The 21,593-nt window shown below is 39.4% G+C and overlaps 1 protein-coding gene across 1 annotated transcript in view; it reads right to left on the minus strand.

Annotated features, from left to right (window-relative positions):
• su(r) (dihydropyrimidine dehydrogenase su(r)) overlaps nucleotides 1-21,593 on the minus strand; it is a 280,719-nt gene that overhangs the window by 59,532 nt on the left and 199,594 nt on the right. The window lies entirely within an intron of this gene.

Here is a 21,593-nt window from a genome sequence, read left to right on the forward strand (position 1 = left end):
ACTGCGGTGCGTTGCCGAAAAAGATGCAACCATAATCTAGTACAGATCGCATTAACGATCTATATAATAGTAGTAGAACAGATGGGTCAGCTCCCCACCATACTCGATATAACGCTCTGATAATGTTTAACGTTCGGCCCACTTTAGTTGCCAGGTACTCGACATGGGTTCTCTATGTAAGTTTACTATCGAGGTATAAGCCTAGTAGCTTGGCTGAAGTCCGTAAGGGGAAGGAATATTGCCCAAGACGTATAGATGGTGATGTTGAGTGGGGTTTCTTTCGAGTGAAGACAATAATAGAGGATTTTGTTGGGGGATAAATTAACACCTGTTTGAAATGTCCAGGTGTGGAGTTTCCTTGCAGCGTCATCTAGACATAAACACGTTAACCAAAGAGACTGAGATGATGCGTAGATACAGACATCTGCATATTGTAGAACTTCGCGACTGTTTGTTTAAACATGTGGTCGAGATCTGCAGTGTAGATGGCATACAGTAAAGGACTCAGTATAGCACCCTGAGGGAGTCCTTTCGTTACTACTCTGGGCCCATACAAGGTGTTATCCTGGGTGCTAATATAGATTGTCCGCCGGAAAAGTAAATTATGTATACTTCACACGGATATTTCGGGAAGACCTAGGTCTTGTAGCTTTTCGGCAAGTACTTGTATAATAACGCTCTCATATGTCCCAGATATATCAACAAATGTGGCGGTAAAGTAAACATGGTTTAGAAATGTACGTTCGATGTCCATAGTCAGAATGCTAAGATGGTCGTGAGTAGATCGACTTTTCCGGAACCCATATTGAGAGCGAGGCAAAAAATTGAGAAACTCTAACCACCACTTCAGTCTAAGTTTCAACAGCCGTTCAAAAGTTTTAGCTATGGATGAAGATAGAGCGATGGGTCTGTGAGAATGAGCTTCGTTCGGATCTTTACCTTGTTTTGAAATTGGGACAATAATCTGCGTCGTCCAGTCGTCGGGAAAATTGTTTTCATTCCAAATATATGTGAAAATTAATAGCAATATTTCCTTGGCGTTGCGAGATAAGTTAAAAAACATGCTGTGATGTATATGGTCATATCCAGGCGCAGAGTTAGCAGTAGTTTTTAAAACTTGTTCTAATTCATGTAACGTGAAAGGTGATGTAAGATTATCTTGTGTAGGTCGGGAAAGTTCCAACTGTGGACGCTGTTTCGGGGTAAGCGAGGTCGTTGGTGGAGCAATAGGGTCTGAACACTCTTCTGTCCAACATTTAAGTGCTTTATGGGTTGGCGTTTTTTCTTCATTTTGTTAACCATCGACCATATTTGCGATATGGGAGTATCTTTGGTCAGTTTTTCATAATACGATCTCCAGCTATTCTTCTTTACCCTTTTCAGAAAGCGTTTGACTGCCGCATCTATATTCTTGTAGTTGAGGAATTTTTTCACTGTAGTGGCTCGTTTGAACTTGCAGAGGGCCTGATTTCTCTTCGCGATTTGTCGACTGCATTCGGAATTCCACCATGGAGTAGGGAATGTTTTTGAAATGTTGGTTTGTTTTCGTTCAGGAATGGATATGGCGGCAGCTAAATTAATGATGTGTACGAAGGAGTTGTATTTATCAAACATGGTTGTTTGATGGAACACATAGTGTATATTTGCGTCTATCACCCTTCTGTGTTTGACCCAGCCAGCGTTTTGAACGTTCCATTTAATAGTGGGTTTGACCGGTGAAGGCGAAATGATGATAGCATAATGATTAGAACCCACTGAATACGGCAAGATTTTCTAATGAAAATCAGATGAGATATTAGAAGAACAAATGGTTAGGTCGACAGTGGAGGGACGTTGTCCCGGTACTGGTAACAGGGTAGCTGATCCATCGTTTAACACAAATAAACTGAACTCATTTAATATTTGCAAGACAGCCTCACCGTATGTATCATTTATCTCGCAACCCCATGTTGTGCTATGTGCGTTATAATCACCATAAAAGAGGAAAGGTGACTCTATCTGTTGTGTAAGCCAATACCAGTCTTGAAGTTGAATTTTTGTTCGTGGTGGGCTATATAATGAGACCAATGTAATATCTTGGTTGTTAATGCGAACTTTTGCGGCAACGGCCTGAAAACTTGCAATCTGCGAGTGATCAATAACTGTTTCTACGTATGGGATTGTATTCTTCATTAATATTGGTACCCCTCCATAACCGTCTTCTCGGTTTTGTCGGATGGCATTATAGCCAGGAATAGTTAGCTTAGAATCGTTCTTAAGTCAAGTTTCACTCAAGGTTGCTAAATCAATACCTTCATTGTATAAAACTCTCCGTAATATTTCTTTATTCGGAAGTACGGATCGTGCGTTCCATTGGAGTATTTTATTTATTACCTGAAGTAAATATACTTGCGATCATATTATGTATGATAGCCGAATTAAAGTCCTCGGGCGTTATAGATTGAGCTTGAGTAACGAGGAGCATTATAAGATTAAATATCTTTCCGATCAGATGCTCATAATTTTGGGAGGCGGTTGGCATTATGATATGTGGTTGGGGGATAGAGGTTGTGGGAAATTGGTGTTACAGGCAAATGTGGGGTAATATACTGACGTTGTTGAATCGATGGATAATTCGGTTTCGGTGTATTTGGGAGGAGGAGGTCTCTGGGGCCGATGCAATTTCTGTGGTGTGCGAGGATGCACTCTCATCGCGTTTGTTGTGTTTGAGGAGGCATAATTTGTTGTTGATGGTGATATGAGATTAACGGCGAGTTGGTCAGGTTGTTTACTCGCTGAGAAACCTTTTCTGGATGCCGAGGCTGCATGTTAGCCGGCGAGATATCCGTGCGTGGTAAATGGGGCTGAAAGTCAGCTTGAGACGGGACCGCTGATTGTGAGAGAGGAGGGAAGTCTTGCCTGCTTTGCCAATTGAAAGACGGGACCATTGCAGCAGTAGAATAATTTCTGTTATGGAACATATTGATTGCTACTTCTTGATATACATTATTCTGAGCCATAAGATATTTTATTTCGGACCATTCCTTGTACTCGGGACACTCCCTATCCGTGGCTAAGTGTGGACCGTGGCAATACATGCATGTTGGTGGTGAAGTGTCAGTACAAGTTCTTACGTCATGGGGTCCCGCACACCTATTGCAGCGCTGGTGTCCTCTGCACTGAGATATTGAATGGTTATATCTTAAACATCGGTGACATTACAGGACTGGAAATATGTAAGGTTGAACTTCGCATCGTGTTCTAGGATATACATGTGTTGAGGTAGGTGTTGGGCACGAAATGTTATGAGGCAGACTGGAATTGGTTACGTGTCTCCATTGGGAAGATTTTTTGTAAATCGTTTCACTTGGGAAATGGGAACAGCATTCTGCATTTCCTTTAGAATTTCATTTTCACTAAATGTCGTGTCTACATTTCTGATAATCCCTAGCCTGTGCACAACACTACTTGGAATATAGACATCAAGGTGTCTTTCCTTCAAAAAGTTTGATTCAACTAGCTTGTTTGCAGCTAAGTTCTCGAAACGAAGTCTATTCTTACCAGAAGGTTTAATGTCCAGAACTTGTTGACGGGGAATTATATTTTCACTAAAGATTAATCGTCCTATTGACATAGAATGTAATTTCCCTATATTATCCTTAGTCCCTTCATCAACAACAAGGAACGGTCCATTATCAGTAGTTTTGTACCTATTATTTTGACTGAGACGGGATGACGGAGGTGTACCCCCTGTAAAAGTTGCTGGGACAGATAATGGGGTATTAACAGATGTATTTGTGTCATTAGTTGTGTCGGAAAGATTCATTTTCGTTCTCAGTATCCATATCTACTGAATGTTCCATATGTAAATTGGGATCGCATGAAAACGCTTAGTTTTAGGGTCTAAATTGTACTTCATATTAGAACTATTATGACTATGTGTACCTGTACTTGATTCTCGTTCAGTTGATAAGTTTCCGGTGCTGACGTTGCTCCCTTCGTGATATCTAGTACGTAAAGTGTGATGTTGCTTCACTGGGAGGGCTTGTTGCTGTTGATCTTGAAGATCGGATTGAAAATCAAGAGGATTTATTCGCATAGGTGTTGTAGCTGGATCTGCGTAACAAGTCTGTAGGGCAGAATTAATAATCTGGCCCGTATTGGGCGGATCATTCATAGTCCAGTTGATAATGTTAGCTGCAGTTCAAGGACAATAAATATCCTACACGAACACTGAAAGCTGTACGACTGAAACACTAGGTTATGGACGTAGAAACAATGTTATTTGTATACTTTTGAATACTAACATCTGAAGAGTCACATAATTTACTGAGTTCTATTTTAATTTCAATATAATGACCGTTGTTCAAATAAACGTGAGTACATGCCAATGATTTTTCTGTCCCTATTTAGTAGTATTTACCGTGATGAAATAAATCCGGTTTATGTGGGAGTTAAGAAACTTCTTTCTGAGCATGTAAAAGAAGTTTACACCACGTCTCAAATATTCTCTCTATTTTATAATTCTCAAACATTATGATAACTGACTGGTTATTTAGTTTAAGGAATATTAAAATCTATGTCAACAACAACGCCGTGCGGTTAGGGTTGTGCAACTGTGAGCTTACATTCAGGAGATTGTGGGTCCCCACTGTCGGCAACCGTGAAGGTGGTTTTCCGTGGTTTCCCATTTTGATACCAGGCAAATGCAGAGGCTGTAATGTATTTATTGCCGCGGCCACCTCCTTCCACTCCTAGTCCTTCCTATCTCATCGTCGTCATAAGACCTATCTGTGTCGTCGCGACACAAAGCAAATTGTAAAAAGGAAACCAATAACTCCATAAAATAGAATTGAGGCAAGTAATTGATATATAAGTTATGATTTCAATTTCAGTTGGCATTCAGCCCATAATTAGAATCTTCCCAAATATGAATGATATTTCCTGAAAGAATTACAAGGGGACAGTTATTTCAGGGTAAAATAATGAACTTGGCATCCTTGAATTACCCTTCCCTTTGATTGAATTTGAGTAAGATGCTTAAAAACTACGTTGAGATCGTTTATGTACATGCTTCCCAAACATGTCCTATAGGTAATAGTAATGTAAACCACCAGAGAAATATTCCACTAGGTATGGTTTAAACATGCAATTAGTTCGTAATGGTACAAAGTGATCTTAGCCGTTCACAAGAAACCTAACATACATAAATTCTAATATAGTCCATAAAACACACGTTATTTAGTTATTTTTGATTTTTTTAAAAAACTTTCGTAGGCTATGCTACATAACAAAAATATTTTAGATGAATGGGATCAAAAAATACTCAAAATTAGGAAGATTAATTATGCAACAAGAGAACAAATAATAAAAAATATACAGTGCATCATACACACAGGTGGCACTAGCGTCCACCCCACACTCCCTCCCAATGGTAACGTCCATATCTCTTCGGAAAAATATGACACTTGGACCTGATCTTCTTGTCTGTGCTGGTAGTTTGCATGGCTGATTCCCAGCCTTTTATGTTCCAGGGATGATGACACTTGGTACTGGAGTGTCAGAAGAATGGCCGTTGTTTTCAAAGCTGGTGAAGCGGTGTCCATTGTCACGAAGGTAGGTTTCATTCTGCAGATGATAATGGTTTCTTTCCATTTATGGGTATTTCCACTTCAGAATGCTTGTTGTTGCGACATAAAACTAGATACGGTCCCTCGTATGTCGGCTATAGTGGTGGTCAGTGAGGCGCCTAGTATCAAAACCGGCCAAGTCCATCGAAAATGAAAATTGAGGTGAAGTTGCTTTTATATGATCTTGAACGCAGGCAATTGAATGGTGCCATGAATTTACTTCAAAAGTCACTACAGTATTTCCCTATGAAAATGGTGGGAGAAAATGGGGCTTAATTTCAAAATCCTCTAGATCCAATTGAACTTCCACCATTGTCAGTTTCAAAACCAACAAGTTGCTTTCAGCCAATCAGCACATTACCCAGAATCCCTTCATACTGCCATCAGCTGTGTTGTGTACAACAGAGTGTTTGTTAAACATTAATACGTGATTTCTACTTGTATAATATTCAGCGGAATAATGGATACAGTGAGCAGTGATTTACAAAAGTGTTCTCCAAGAAAGGCTCGTGTAAAACCAGAATATAAGGAGAAATGGAAAACAGAAATGAAACGAAACGAAAGGTAGCCTATGCGTGGTTGAGGTTATACTTTCATGAAATATAATATTATGTACAGTACTACATTGTTGTGATAATTATACCGTATACCTAATCCAATAAATTCTAAAATAAATACATATTATGTTCTAGGTATTCCTCCTGTTGTCCTCCTGGTATACTAGCTTGTCATTATCCTGATCGTAGTAAATGGAAATGCAAGATTTTGAGTTTGCTGGACATAAAGAAGTTCCACTCTGTTTTTATGCTTCATCAGATAAACAGCAACAAGACAATTTTATTATTGCACATTATGTACCTAAACCAGTTCAACGACGTCAAGTTAGAGATGACACTAGGTCTCCGAAGGATGTAACTTTTCAATATTTTTTTCGTAACAGGAATGGTGTAAATGTTTTCATGTGCCGTGAGGGTTTAATGAGCTTTTTGTGTATTAAGAAAGACAGACTCGATGTTGTACTGGAAAGACATTACATGAGTGGTGGAGAACCAGCCAAGGAAACAAGAGGTTGTGATAGGAAAAGCTTACAAAATTGTGAGAGTAGAAAATCTATTCATGAGTATGTACAATCGTTCAAGGCAACTTAATCCCATTATACTCAAAGTAAATCCATTTACCGAAAATATCTCCCCCAAGATATTAGTATTAAGAAGATGTGGGTTATGTATAATAAGTTTGTGCCAGGTGATTTAAAGTAAAATAATATTTCTTCAGAAGTATACTAGTAAGAAATTACAAAATTGGATTTGTAAAAATAAAAGTAAAACATAGTAATTCTAAAAAGAAATAATACTACGGACAGATAATTCTATGAATAAGTTACAAATTACTACGGCTATTAGTGTGACAATACTAATACAGTAATAATAATATAAAGAGGAATAATAATGATAATAATAATCATCGAACAGACCCTAACTAACACAACCTCCAGAGATAAGTTCGGAGGAGGAATTTCGGACTCTTCAAGATAAAGGCAGGAGTTACCCAGGGAGATGGGATCTCGCCACTGCTCTTCAACTGTGTTTCCTTCTTACCGTGTTTTAATACTTAGAACTGTTTTTCTTACTTTCAAAAGCGTTCATATGTTCTGTCAAAAACAGCTACATCGTAATTAAGAATGTTGTTACTTTCCATAAAGGGATAATTCTGTAATTTGTTGGAATGCATCGTTTGATGCCAAAGTAATTAAAAAACTAAATTTTCATATTCCAGGGATGTTTCTTCATATGTAAATAGTTTTCCTCATTTTCCTACAAAGTTTGTTTTATGGACTTGGCGGGTTTTGTTTCTAGGCGCCTCGTCTGGTAGCGTCGAATTGTTTGAAAATTAACGTGTTGGTCATTATTGCCGTGTGCACAACAAAGGTTTTTATACCATGATGTTCCGTTGGGATTGGCCTCCGAGTTCTCATCTGCTTTTTTCAGTTTAAACACGAAAAATGGAATGTAATGTAATGTGTGCTTTTGATATGGGTAATACCCATTGCAGCGGTAAGGCACCTGAATAGTTGACATACAGATTGTCTTCTACGGCCGACAGTGATTATCTGCGATACTCCAAAATGAGATACCCATGTAGACAATATCGCAAATGAGACTATTTCTACAGTGATATCTACAGTACAAGTGGGACTGTCTCGGCCTTCGTGAGAAACGGTCTATGATTGTAAAAAATTGAAAAACAGCGATAGCCTTGTGATGGTGGATTGGTCCTACAACATCGAAGTTATATGGCGGAATAGTGTTGCTGTTTGTGGGTATCTCTCAACCTCACTGCTCGTCTGTCCCCAGACTTTACTCTTCTGACATGGTATTCAACCTGATGCCAACGTTTTTACATCATTATCGAGAGATGGGCTTTCTTATAAGGTTGATAGAACCTTTAACATGTGGATGTGCGAAATGTTGTAAAGTAAATTTAATCTTGAAGAGGTACATCTTCACTTCACCTCTTCAAAATATTTGCATTAAAGTATGTATTTAATATTTTGATTTTTTTCATATTGTCATATTTTGGCAAAATACTTTCACATTTTTGCAAAATTGTCTTCATATTCTGCTTGTCTTCAGTTATCAGGCATGTGTGGATCTTCAGATAGTCAATTAACATAGCGAGATCACTAAGCACGGAGTATGCCTCATAGATACATAAGCCACCTTTATCATTACTTAAAAGAGTCTGACTGGGGCCGGATTATGGGCCTTCACATGGTCGGGTCGTCGTATCGTTCTATCATTCTGTTGCCGTAGATATGCGGCATTCGGGCATCACAGCGGCCCACTAAAAAAATCTGTATTGGTAAATGAGGGCAATATACACGCCGTGAAGTTTCTGGTCGATCAAGACAGATTACATTAAGCGGGGGGGGGGGGGGGAAGGGGGGTGTCATCGTATAGTACGCCAACTTCCATGACAACTGCACTTTTCATCAGAACATAGATACTGAACTCTCTACAACACACCATGCCATCTTGCATTACGTCTCGACGGCAGGTGTCCGCCGGATTACACGTTTGCTGTCCCATGGAAAGGTTGCCATTTGGAATGGCGTCATAACTGCGAGGAATGGACATACGATGAGTACCATCTCACCAAGTTCAGCGATGGATCTCAGTTTTACATTGCCGCAAGTGACCACGCTGTGCGATAATGGTGACGGCTTTGGGATATGGCATGTTCAACCAATGTTGTAGAGGGACTGACCTGCACCCTATCATCATAGCATAGGGAGCCATATAACATAACTCAGGTCATATTTGGTTAGGATTCGGGGACTTCGGTATCACAACAGTACGTCAGTGACATTTTTCGTCCTGGTGTGAACCCCTTACAGTCGATTAACAAGAATAAGCTCGTCAACGCACGACACATATGCCAGCAAGGTGGCCTGCAAGGTGGCCAGCAAGGTCTCCCGATCTATCCCCTATAGAACACGTGTGGGATCAGCTCGGACGTCAACTTCGACATAGTGTCGATTAACAGCTGTGGGGCGACATACATCAGGAGAGAATACAATGGCTGCACGATTCCCGAGGTGGTGATTGGTGGTGATTATTGTTTTAAGAGGAAGTACAACTGGGCAACCATCCTCTATATAACACTAATCAAAGAGAAAAAATGGAAGGGGTCCGACACTTCGAAGAATGAAGGTATCGGCCAAAGGAAGACAAGGGCCACGAAGGGCGTGAAGATGAAAGACTCCCTAGCCCTCGCAAACCTAATAGCGTCGGGGTCGGAAAAGAACAAGAGTTGACCAAGGGAGGTCGGATAGGATAGATGAAAGTGAGGAGCCTGACACAAGCAAGTGGAAGCAATGCCAGGACTCAGCTGAGGGCCCCGTGGTCGCCAACCCAAGCTCCAATGTTCAGAGACCCTGGATCCCCTTTTGGTCGCCTCTTACGACAGGCAGGGGATATCGTGGGTGTTATTCTACCGACCCCACCCACAGGGGGTCACGATTCCCGAACCGAATTTGCACATGTATTGAAGACTGAGCGAGTGCTACAACCTACAGATATGGGGAAAATACGCCCACACCGCCAACTCAGTTATCTGCTTGATTAGGTCCTGTGGTCATTACAATCTAGTCACATGAACTTTAAACACATAGAGTATAATTTTATTTCTATAGCTGTTTCTAGGAGCTTTATTTGCTTTGATCTGTGAATATAACTGTAATAATAAGAACTTTGGTGAGTGATTTTTGAAATCAATATAATTAATTGCCCTGGTCTGAAAATGATGGCTTTACAATCCCCTCTTAACGTAAGATTTAATTTATATTTTCTAACAATCGATTTTTTCTTCCAGGTGCTCATCATTTATTTCATCTCTCATACTCGCAAACATCTTTAGTTCACAATCAATCAATCAATCAATCAATCAATCAATCAATCAATCAATCAATCAATCAATCAATCAATCAATCAATCAATCAATCAATCAATCAATCAATCAATCAATCAATCAATCAATCAATCAATCAATCAATCAATCAATCAATCAATCAATCAATCAATCAATCAATCAATCAATCAATCGATACTGATCTGCATTTAGGGCAGTCGCCCAGGTGGCAGATTCCTTATCTGTTGTTTTCCTAGCCTTTTATTAAATGATCGCCAATAAATTGGAAATTTCTTGAACATCTCCCTTGGTAAGTTATTCCAATCCCTAATTCCCCTTTCTATGAACGAATATTTGCCCCAATTTGTCCTCTTAAATTGCAGCTCTATCTTCATATTGTGATATTTCCAACTTTTAAAGACACCACTCAAACTTATTCGTCTATTGCTGTCATTCCACGCCATATCTCCACTGACAGCTCGGAAAATACCACTTAGTCGAAAAGCTCGTCTCCTTTCTCCCAAGTATTCCCAGCCCAAACTTTGCAACATTTTTGTAACGCTACTCTTTTGTCGGAAATCACCCAGAACAAATCGAGCTGCTTTTCTTTGGATTTTTTCCAGTTCTTGATTCAAGTAATTCTGGTGAGGGTCCCATACACTGGAACCATACTCTAGTTGGGGTCTTACCAGAGACTTATATGCCCTCTCGTTTAAATTCTTACTACAATCCCTAAATATCCTCATAACCATGTGGAGAGATCTGTAATCTTTATTTACAATCATATTTATGTGATTACGCCACTGAAGATCTCTCCTTATATTAACACCTAGGTACTTACGATGATCTCCAAAAGGAAATTTCACGCCATCAACGCAGTAATTAAAACTGAGAGGACTTGTCTTATTTTTGAAACTCACAACCTGACTTTTAACCCCGTTTATGGTCATACCATTGCCTTCTGTCCATCACACAACATTATCGAGGTCATTTTACACTTGCTCACAATTTTGTCACATATTTATTACTCTGTACAGAATAACATCATCTGTAAAAGCCTTATCTCTGATTCCACTTCTTTACTCATATCATTGATATATAAAAGAAAACATAAAGGTCCATTCACGTTGTAAACCAATCGACATTATTAATTTGATATTTCATTTCTGTCTAACGGGTCTTTTAGCGTTGTTTGAATTGATTACCAGCGCAGATTAATTTAAAAATATCTGGTATATCTTGCTAGAGTCCAATGAGTTCAGCCTCACTCACACCAACTGTTTTCTGTCAAACCAGTTACTAAGTTCACTAACGTGTCCAATATAATCAGATACGATACTTTCCCAGAGTTTACGTACAACAGATGTTAAGCTGACCGGTCTGTAACTGTCCTTTTTAATGTTTATCACTCTTTCCCTTGTACACTGGAGCTACTATAGTAACTCTCTACCGGACGAGTTAGCCGTGCGGTTAGGGGCGCGCAGCTGTGAGCCTGCATCCGGGAGATAGGGGGTTCGAACCTCACTCTCGACAGCCCTGAAGATGGTTTCCGTAGTTCCCCATTTTAACACCAGGCAAATGCTGGGGCTGTACCTTCATTGAGGCCACGGCCGCTTTCTTCCCATTCCTAGGCCTTTCCTATCCCATCGTCGCCATAAGACCTATCTATGTCGGTGCGGCGTAAAACAAATAGCCAGTAACTCTCCATTCATTTGGTATATCTCCTTCTTGCAAAAAAATTCAGATATGGCACTATATACAGTATCTTTTTGTAACTATCTTTATTATTAGGGCTTTTTTCTACCGGTACGCTCCGGTACGTGTACCGGTAAACTTTAGATTGTAAAAATTGTTTTGAAGATTTGGATTTATTGTTTAAAAGTGTGTCTCCACTTAGGTGCTGCCATCATCACTTGATGTAGAATTATGGCGTCAGGGATTGCCGATAGATTAACTCTCATCCTATCAAACAGTAGGTATATGATATCGATCCAGTTCGACAACACTACTCTTTCGACTGTATGTGCTTTCCGCTTAAAATTGGGAGCATCCGTCGTGTGATCAGCTTCACTTCACTTCCTGTTCACTTAATTTTGTTACTTTATGTGCAGTCGTTGTGTCTGTTGAGCATTCCGTACGTGAATAAATTGGTTTGTTTCCTATTGTCTTTATCAAATGCAATGTACTCGAAAATCACTCACTTCTTCTCTTCCAGTCCGGCAGGTAAGAAATTGAAACTTTATAAGAGTGAATCAAGTGAATGTGATGTGCTGAAAACAAGTTTGGGGGAAAATGCTGCGATCCAATATGTAAAAGCTGAACACGTGGTTGTGGCTACCGAACATGCGGTTGTGAAAGAAAATCTTTCCGAGTGTTGGACTCCACAGCAAAAAGCTGATTTTACGGGGGGAAATGACTGATTAATCATCAAAAATATAAAGCTTAGCTGCAAAATACGTCAGGAAGTACGGTAATCAGTTTGAGCTCGGACAGAAACAAACAAGGTATGGATATTTCTAAGCCCCACGCAAATGTTCAGATTACTTCTTTTGGGGAAAGAATCAAAAATCAAAGGACTTCGCTACGAAAAAAGATCCATGATCATAAAATTACATTCGTTCATAAGGTTGCCACTGACATACCAGCTGCTGCAAAGGAAAAAGTTGGAGAAATCTTTTACTCTAGCTTTTGAACATGAGAAAGAAATAACCTCCGAAATCTTCATAACAGCCTACAAACATTGCCAAGAAGTGTCAGGCATTCAATGATTTTGAATCTGAAATTGATCTCCAAGGATTGAATGGTAGCGGAAAAGGTCGAATTCCTCATTGGACCAATGCTTGTATCAACATAGTTAAGCATATTGGAGCTGAAATAAAGAAAACATTAATAAAGAAAATAATTTAATATAATTGCAAGATTTCTTTGCTAATTGACGACAACACTACTATTAGCCAATTATCATATTTGATAATACATAGGGCAATGCTTCCTGATATGGACGAACATACAAATCTATTTAGTGATGATGTTCGGTTGCAAAATGTGTCTCTCGAAGGTATATTTCAATGTCTGATTAATGTTTTGAATGAATTGGGATTCTCTCAAGGATTTTAAAAGAAAATTTTATTGCGGGAGAATGTGATGAAGTCGCTGTGATGTTAAAGAAAAAAAAAAGCGTATTTAAGGAGCAATATCCATATGCCTCTTTTGGCACTGCCCAAACCACAGACTTCAACCCCCTGCTGGAGATGCAGTTACAAAGAACTAAGTAATTTCTTGACAAACATTATACGTTACATCACCAGTCACCTAGAAATGCCAGGGAACCAGTGGAGAATTTTCCATACACGCGATTGATGTGTTACATCCCTTGTATTTTCAACGAAAAATAAATATTACATTTTCATATTTTAATGGAAGTTATTAATATAAAATTCAAACGCACAGTTATCGATACTCAGAGATGGATGAAATGAGCGTCGCCGGCTAGTTATTGCTACTAATTGCCAAACTACTCCAGAGATGGCACCACCAGCATTGGACCCTTGATATTTGTTGATCTCTTTCGTGGGGTTTGTATGCGGAACGAACAGCCACGTCCGTCAAGAGGACGGTGCAAGGTACTGTACTGTACTGTAAGTTATCGCGTGTGGCCGAGATTTTATTTGCTATTTCGTAAAATACTGGAGTACTTGCTTGTGAGTGGTTCTTTTCCTGTGCTATAAATGATGATGCATGATAAATGTATGTTGTTGTAATATAAATGATTCAGTTTCGTGTGCTTGTAGGGTAAATATCAAACAAAGAAAATGCGGGAATGATGCGATTTTGAAATGACATCACACCGATCAGAGAGTAGTTCAGTAGGCATGGATGTAGGAGCGCCAGGGTAATGCGTTTCTACCGCACAATCAGAATTGAATTCTAACCATTTCGAACGATTATTAAGAGAACCATTTAGTATACTTTCTTTTACGGAGAAAAGTAGAATAATTATAAAAGAAGGACAACCGCGTCCAACTCTGAATGTAACTACACATCTTAAGTCGTAAGTTGTGTGTTCGTCATTTCAACAGAAATATCTACGAAACAGACCATTGGATTAGTCGATGTGAGATCTTATAAACTTTCTGTTGGCCTTGTTTGTTGGTTTCTCTTGAAAAATGTGTTTGGAATGACGGTCTGTGTGCGTTGATGTTTGCAATTTTTTCAGTTACATTCCCTAAACAAGAAGTCAGGAGTCGCCACTGCAGAAAACTAAGAAATATTTCTGACGATCTGGACCAAGAACTGTACCACATTGCAGGAATTATTTTCATCGCAGGGTAGCTTCAGTTACATAAGTGTTTCTGCAGTTTGGAAAAACTATGGATTACTCGTGGCACATTTTAAAAGAGCACATCAGGATTATAACAGGGATGAGTGTAAAAGAATTAGAATGATGATATTTTTAAAAAGAAAACTGCTGTTGATTTTATTCTTGATCTTGGCTTTACGTGTGGGTCTTCTGGAATTGTCAGAACTCAGCTTGAACTACAATCAAGTGAGATGACTCTTTACAAGGTTTATAAAGTAATATACAGGCAGATTCTTCTGTAAAAGATAGGGCATTTAATAGTAGATCTTCATGTCGTAAAGTTCGAAGTGCAACTGAGAGTTTGAAATGGGAGTGACCCTGGAGAAGAGAGACAAAAAACGAGGTGCCAATGCAAAAAGCTCTCTTGATTCAGAAATTTCTATGACAGCTTAACATGACGGGTGGAAAACCGTCTGTTAACAAAAGAAGAGACACAAATACTAGAATAGACAAAAACACTGTATCCTGAATTTTGGCCAGATGATGTTCAGAAGAACGTCACTTTTTGGTGAAGTTGAAGTAGAATATTTGTGTAGGCGATTAAGGATTCAAGACAGGCAATTACTAAGAGGTTATTATGAATGCCTTATTGAGAAGAAAATGCCATTGTCACTACTACCACTTGTAACCAGCATCAACAGCACTCTTATTTCTACCTCTGATTGTGAACGTGGTTCATCGCAAATGCACTTAATATTTACACCAACAAGGGCTAATCAACACCTCACGACTGTTAGTTCATTAAAATTTATCAAGCTGGTAGGTCCTTCTCTACGAGATTGTCGATTTCTACACTAGTGTCCAAAAGTTAAGCATAAGTTACGAGTAAGCAGGGCAACAGGAAACAGACCGAAAATCGCACGACATATGAACCTACCAACCTTACGTGTTCGCTCTGTATAGGAAAGGAGTGTTCCCTGCTTTGACTAGCGGCGTAACCGCAAGGTAAACACAGCCAGTGCCTGCGCCCCATATTCCCTCAGTAGCGTTTGCCCTGTTATAGTGTGCGGAGTGTAGCCTCGTGGTGAACGTTACAACATAATGGCACAACGATGCCATTTGGACCCCGTTTTCCAGGCTAGAATATTCGGCCGCCTGGAAGCAGGCCAGACACAGATCGAAGTCGCCGTATCCTTCAACGTGCTACAACGTGTCATTTTCAGGCTTTGGAGACGATTTCGAGACACATATGTTAGTCGTAGGCCAGTACCAGGTCGACCAAGGGTAACCATCCCACAGCAGGACCGATATCTGGCCTTAACTGCCTGACGAAATCGGAGTGCACCTGCAATGCAATTGTCGGCGGAGCTTGCAGCCGTCTCAGGGGTTGCTGTTTCCCGGCAAACTGTGTACTGGAGGCTGAGAACAGCAGGGCTGCTTGCCCGACGTCCAGCGGTGTGCGTCCCGCTCACTCCAGCACAGAGACGGGCCCGTTTACTGTGCAGTCGTCAACATCGGAACTGGACCATGAATGAATGGAAGCGTGTGCTCTTCACAGATGAATCCCGCTTCAGATTGCAGAACGATTCCCGTCGCACATTAATGTGGAGAGAACCGAGTAGCCGATACATCCACAGGAACACCGTGGAACGGGACCAGTATGGTGGTGGTGGTTGTGGTGTCGTGATGTGGAGCGACATCATGTTGAATGGACGTACGGACCTGTACATCTTCATGGGTGGTCCGAGGAACACTGTTAACTCTCGGAGATACAGGGATGAGGTACTGAGACCACATGTTCGACTCTTCAGAGGTGCGGTTGGTCCAGACTTCCTCTTAATGGACGATAATGCCCGACTGCACCGCACTGCCCTGGATGATGAATTTATCGCTGGGGAAGACATTCATCACATGGACTGGCCAGTGAGATCTGCGGATCTGTATCCTATAGAACATGCCTGGGATGCACTGGGGAGGCGAATTGCATCCCGTCAGCCTCCACCAAGGACCCTCCAAGACCTTCGCATTGCCCTTTCGGAGGAATGGGATCGGCTGACACAAGAGCTCTTGGACCATCTGATAGAGAGCACGCCACGTCGCTGCGAAGCATGTGTGGCCGTTGGGGGTAACCATACACCCTATCAACGGCATATTTTGTTGTGGAAGACATTGCCAAGTTCTGTTAGTTGTTGTCAAAGGTGTAACTTAGCTATCAGAACCTTTCTGACACTGTTTTTTTGCACAAGTTGTATGACATATGGTGTGTGAGTCAGCTTCCGTTTGTTCGGCAATCCGTCTGATATTCCTATCAGGCGGTATGGCCTCGTTTAGTGATTATGCTTAACTGTTCAACACTAGTGTACCATATACCATCTCCTGGTACCTAAAAGGAAGACACCTTGCGACCGACACAAAGAGCAAAGAACGTTCGCAGGAAGATGGCAGCACCAGCATGATAGGTCCAATTTGAGAGTTACCGTTATGTAAAAGGTACCGATTTCATGTCTTCATTTTTACTAACATTTTAGTTACCTATGTTGAAATCTGAAGGTTAAATATAAGGATTGGGTTAAATTGTGTTTTGCCCTATATATTTGGTTAGACATTACAGTACACTATGTGTTTGAAATTAACTTTTAACTAATATGCTGCAACCGGCTACCTTGTAGTATAATATTGCACCCATAAGCGAATTTGCGTAATTAATGTACGAATTAAAATTGAATAATTCGCATATTGGAATACAACAGTAGGCTGTGAAAGCTGGAAGTCACAAAGCAACATTCTGTCGCCGGTCAGACGGCAAGGAGATCCGCAAAACTTTTCTCATGGCACGAACAGCATATACCTGGCCTAAGTGGTACATCCAATAAAGTTTATGGTGCCGACAAGGAGTGGGAACTTTCTACTCGGTTCTCACGGGAAAATCACGCGTTGAGACCTGACCTACTTCGAAGTGCAAGAGAGAAAACGATAATACCCGTCAACCCTTGGCAGAAAATGGAAGCATCCATGCTGCGGAGAGCGCGAACGTCTCAGCCAATCACAAAATTGCAAATTTAAATGTTTTGTCATAGCGGGAATCTACAGCCAATATTTCGCTATTTGGAGCCCGGAGTAGTTGTGGAAGAACAGTGTCCTGACTTCCTAATAATATTTGAAAATTTATCGGTGCAAATGTGTGATTAATTAGTGGTCAATTAAGAAAATTTTAACTTCACACGGAAGAGTGGTATTGCCCAGGAACTGAACCATCATGGCGGGAAGAGACCATTCGCAGGAAGAAAATAACGCCGGTGACGCGCGCCGTCGTATGGATTACCCTGTGATCATTTCCCACGGCGCAATATAACAAGTAAGTCAGACCGAAATTAGGAAGATTTTGTACATATTTTTTGAAGCTTAAACCTACGGATGTATGATAAATCGGTCCCAAGTGCTAGATTACTACGCCACATCCCTTCCATAGAACTATTTTTGATGTGGGGGGAGAACTGTTTACAAAACCAACGAGCAGCGTGGTGAATCTTTAGTTAGTTGATGTTTAATCCAGACGTGTTGATGTCTAATTCAGTCTTGTACGGAGTGAGTTCAGTCTTGTGTGAACGTTTTCTTTTGTGAATTCTGAGTCTTGTAGGAACGCGATCAGAGACACTTGTTGGCATCCGAGTGAGCCATGTATTCACTTGTGAGAGAAATATTTCAGGAGAAATGAACACTTTAACAAACTTTTATTTTTATTTGAATTTATGCAGAGATAATCAGGCAATAGCTACACTTTTCAACACCTGCCTTAAATGAACTTACACAACCAACCGAGAGGGACAATGGAACATGTCGCAACACGTAACAGCATAAAATTTTTCTAATCCACGTGTAGTTTGGATATTTGTTGAAAGGCCATTTTATTCTTTTATGTTGGAGGACGATTAGTATAAAATTTCTCCACACATCATTGGAAACAGTACTTTTAGCTTGTTTTCATCACTTTCAGTGAACTGTTACGGCAAGCGAGATGTTACGGGGGAGAAATTAGTTAAAGCAGTTACAGGGAGGAGAATGAATTTGTTTCATTAATGGAAGGCCGCGGTGTTAAGACCTTGACTACACTGTTATGTTCCGAAGAGGTGAACAACCGGTAAGCCTTAAACAAACAAACTGAGAGGGGTGTGTGAGGCACAGGAGACGCCAGGCAGGTAGCGGAGAGAAAACTTTCGACTTCACGTCAGGTGTTTATGCAGTGTTATTGTATAATCTTCATTGAAGTGCTAGAAAATGCGAGTGTTTATGTAAATGTGAACGTGTGTAACGCCTTTATAAAAATGTATCAAGTATGCGTGTGTGATAATTCGGAATACCACATCAGCTTCAAGATGGAATTCTAATTCATCATGACAGAGCCCGGAGGGTGATCCAACCTGCCTCCAGCACCAAGGTAATGAGCAACAAAAATGTATAAATAAATATGTAGGACTATGAACCAATCGATGATCAAATGTAGCTTAGACTGTTAGATAGGATTGTAAATAATTCATATAATAATAATAATAATAATAATAATAATAATAATAATAATAATAATAATAATAATAATAATAATAATAATAATAATAAGTGTGAGCTAGGGTTATTTGCGCACTCCTTTACGTAAATGTGTTTGCATATTATTTCTGGATCATTTTGTAGTAAGTCACTTTGACAGATTAGAATGCTATCTTATGAGATTTTAATGAGTGTAATGCAGATTAATAATATATAATAATAATCCAGTTATTATAACGTTAGTTATGAGCGATATTTCTGTTGAAGTTATGATTTTGTAGATGCCGCCTTGTTGATTTTTAATGCTTACTTTTGCTACTAGCGCATTCAGTTTGTTTTATGTTGTGTAATCATCATTTAGATGACCGTTTCCGGTAGCTCTTATACCGTGTATTTTGCGACGATTTTTGTGGACACGCGAATATTTATTTCTGTGTGTAATTGCGGTTACACATTTGTCAATAGCCGTGTTTTGAGAGGCAATCTCGTCATTTTAGTAAACAATTAGTGACAGGAAGCCATTGATTAGTCAGCTCTGATATTTTGTAATATGTGAAGCAGAGAATGATCTAAAGATCGAGCTAAGTGAATAATATCCCTGATGATCTGCGTTGATAATGGAAATGTGATATTTGGACCATGTCATGAACAGTGTCGTAAGAAGTAGAGATGTGCACGACAGTTATTTCGCCCGCCGGATATGAGCGAGGCCGTATTATGAGTTACTACGTCGAGAATAATGATGAGTAAATAGAATTGAGAGATGAGTAATTTAACCAAGAGTGTTAAATATGTAACGACATGGATTATGATTGTAGTCAGAAGCCTGTATTGTTTCAAATAGTTTCCAGGGAAAGTAGATGCTCAGAAAATATGCGAGTTAAAGTACGAGGTAATATGTGAGCAGAGCGACGAATCAATGTGTATTTTGACAGTCATGTAGGATCATGGATGACATGTAATACCAGTAATTATTGTCCATAAAGGCTGAATAGTGTCATGGCCAGACTTTTTTTTGTCTGAGGTTAGAAGATTGCCATCAAATTCACAATATTTTGTTACTTGTAGCTGAGTAAAATTTCTTTAGACTCCGATATGTGCGCATTTTATTTTATTTCTTTAATTTTCAGCAGGCAGCGATGTTTGGGATCTAGATTTTTGTTGATATCCTTTCTTTGTGTATCTTTTATTACCGTGTTATTTTAGGATCTGATCATACGTGAATTATTTGTATTTGATTGATGTAAATATATAGGTGTAGTTAGGCTATTTTTTATTTCAGTTTTTTTTGTTGGAGCAGTGTTTCTCCATTAACAGGTTCATTTATGTAAATAAGATTTCATATGTTAGGATAAGAGATCATCGATTAGTTCATAGTCAAAACCATAGTAGTGGTATGCTCATACCAGACATTCAGTAATTACCAAGCCTTAAAAATCCACTACATTTCAATTAGGAAAATGAAGCGATCTTTAAGAAACAATTGTAACATAAGTGCCGCAAATGAATTAGGTAAATGAGATGGGATCTGCCTCCATCTAGTGGTGGTACCACAAATAATGAGTTCGTAATGAAAACGCAGGCAGCGGCAAATTAAGTAAAACGAATAATGTAAAAGGATTGCTTTCATTTGAGATGTAAACATGAGGCATTTGGCCTAATTAATTTTATATTTTTTTAAGAGGTCCAGGCTATCACAGTCATGCAAGTGAGGTTTAAATAATTAAATGAGCGATTGTAACACTCAGGTTCATACTGTATTTCAATATTTCTTGTTTCAACCACGAGTAGTTTAAAATGTGGCAATGGTCATGTAGTAGATGAAGTACAATGTTCATGGTTGTTTCTTTAAATTCTTTCTTTTATTTGTTACACATGGTTAGTGCAGTCCATGATTATTTAGAGTTGGGTGTTGCCCAACTGAGTCACATGTGTTAATTATTTGATAAACACCTCTGGGTCAGTGTTGATTTGATGACTTAACCAATTAATTAATTAACTACGCAAGTTTATTTTGATAAACATTTTCAATGTATTACAATTCAGTATTTCAAATGAGGTGGTATTTTCTGACCAGAGTTTCGAATTTATTCACGTCATCGTCTTGGAGACAGTGTCGACGTAATCTGGAATAATTTAAATTTGATTGACCTTCAGTCAATTTTATTAGGCAGATAATTGAGTTATTGTAATGTAGATCATTTAATTTTTTTTAAATTTCAATTTCATTTCACTTTGTTTATTTTTCACCAGTTTATTTTCAATTTTTGGCACTTTGCACTTTGTTCAATAAATCAGTTTATTTATTTAAATTTTAATTCAGTCTTTGGGTACCGTCATTTATAGTTTAGTTTACCCCATCTTTTCATTTCCTCATTCCCCGATTGACGTGTGGCCTATCAACCCGTGGGATATTTTCGGACGCACCACGACTGAGGAAGAAGAGTCTACATGCAGCGGTGAGTATAATTTAAATGTCATTATTTACAGGAGCAGCCGGCGCACAGAGGAAGAAAGAAGATCACCGCATTTGGTGCCTTTGCAAGGGCACAATATGATTATACAATACCATAGAAACTGTATCCTGCGACTCCAGTGTTCTATGTCTGGAATGGGTCAAGTGAGTACCGGTTAGCCTTTTTCCAGAAAAAATCACTGTTTATGATCATAGGTAAACTTCATTACTTCGCCAGTATCAAGCTGACTGGTCAATCAAATTCAATGTACAGGTC

The sequence above is a fragment of the Anabrus simplex genome, chromosome 2 (assembly GCF_040414725.1).
Source record: "Anabrus simplex isolate iqAnaSimp1 chromosome 2, ASM4041472v1, whole genome shotgun sequence".
Classification (NCBI taxonomy): Eukaryota; Metazoa; Arthropoda; class Insecta; order Orthoptera; family Tettigoniidae; genus Anabrus; species Anabrus simplex.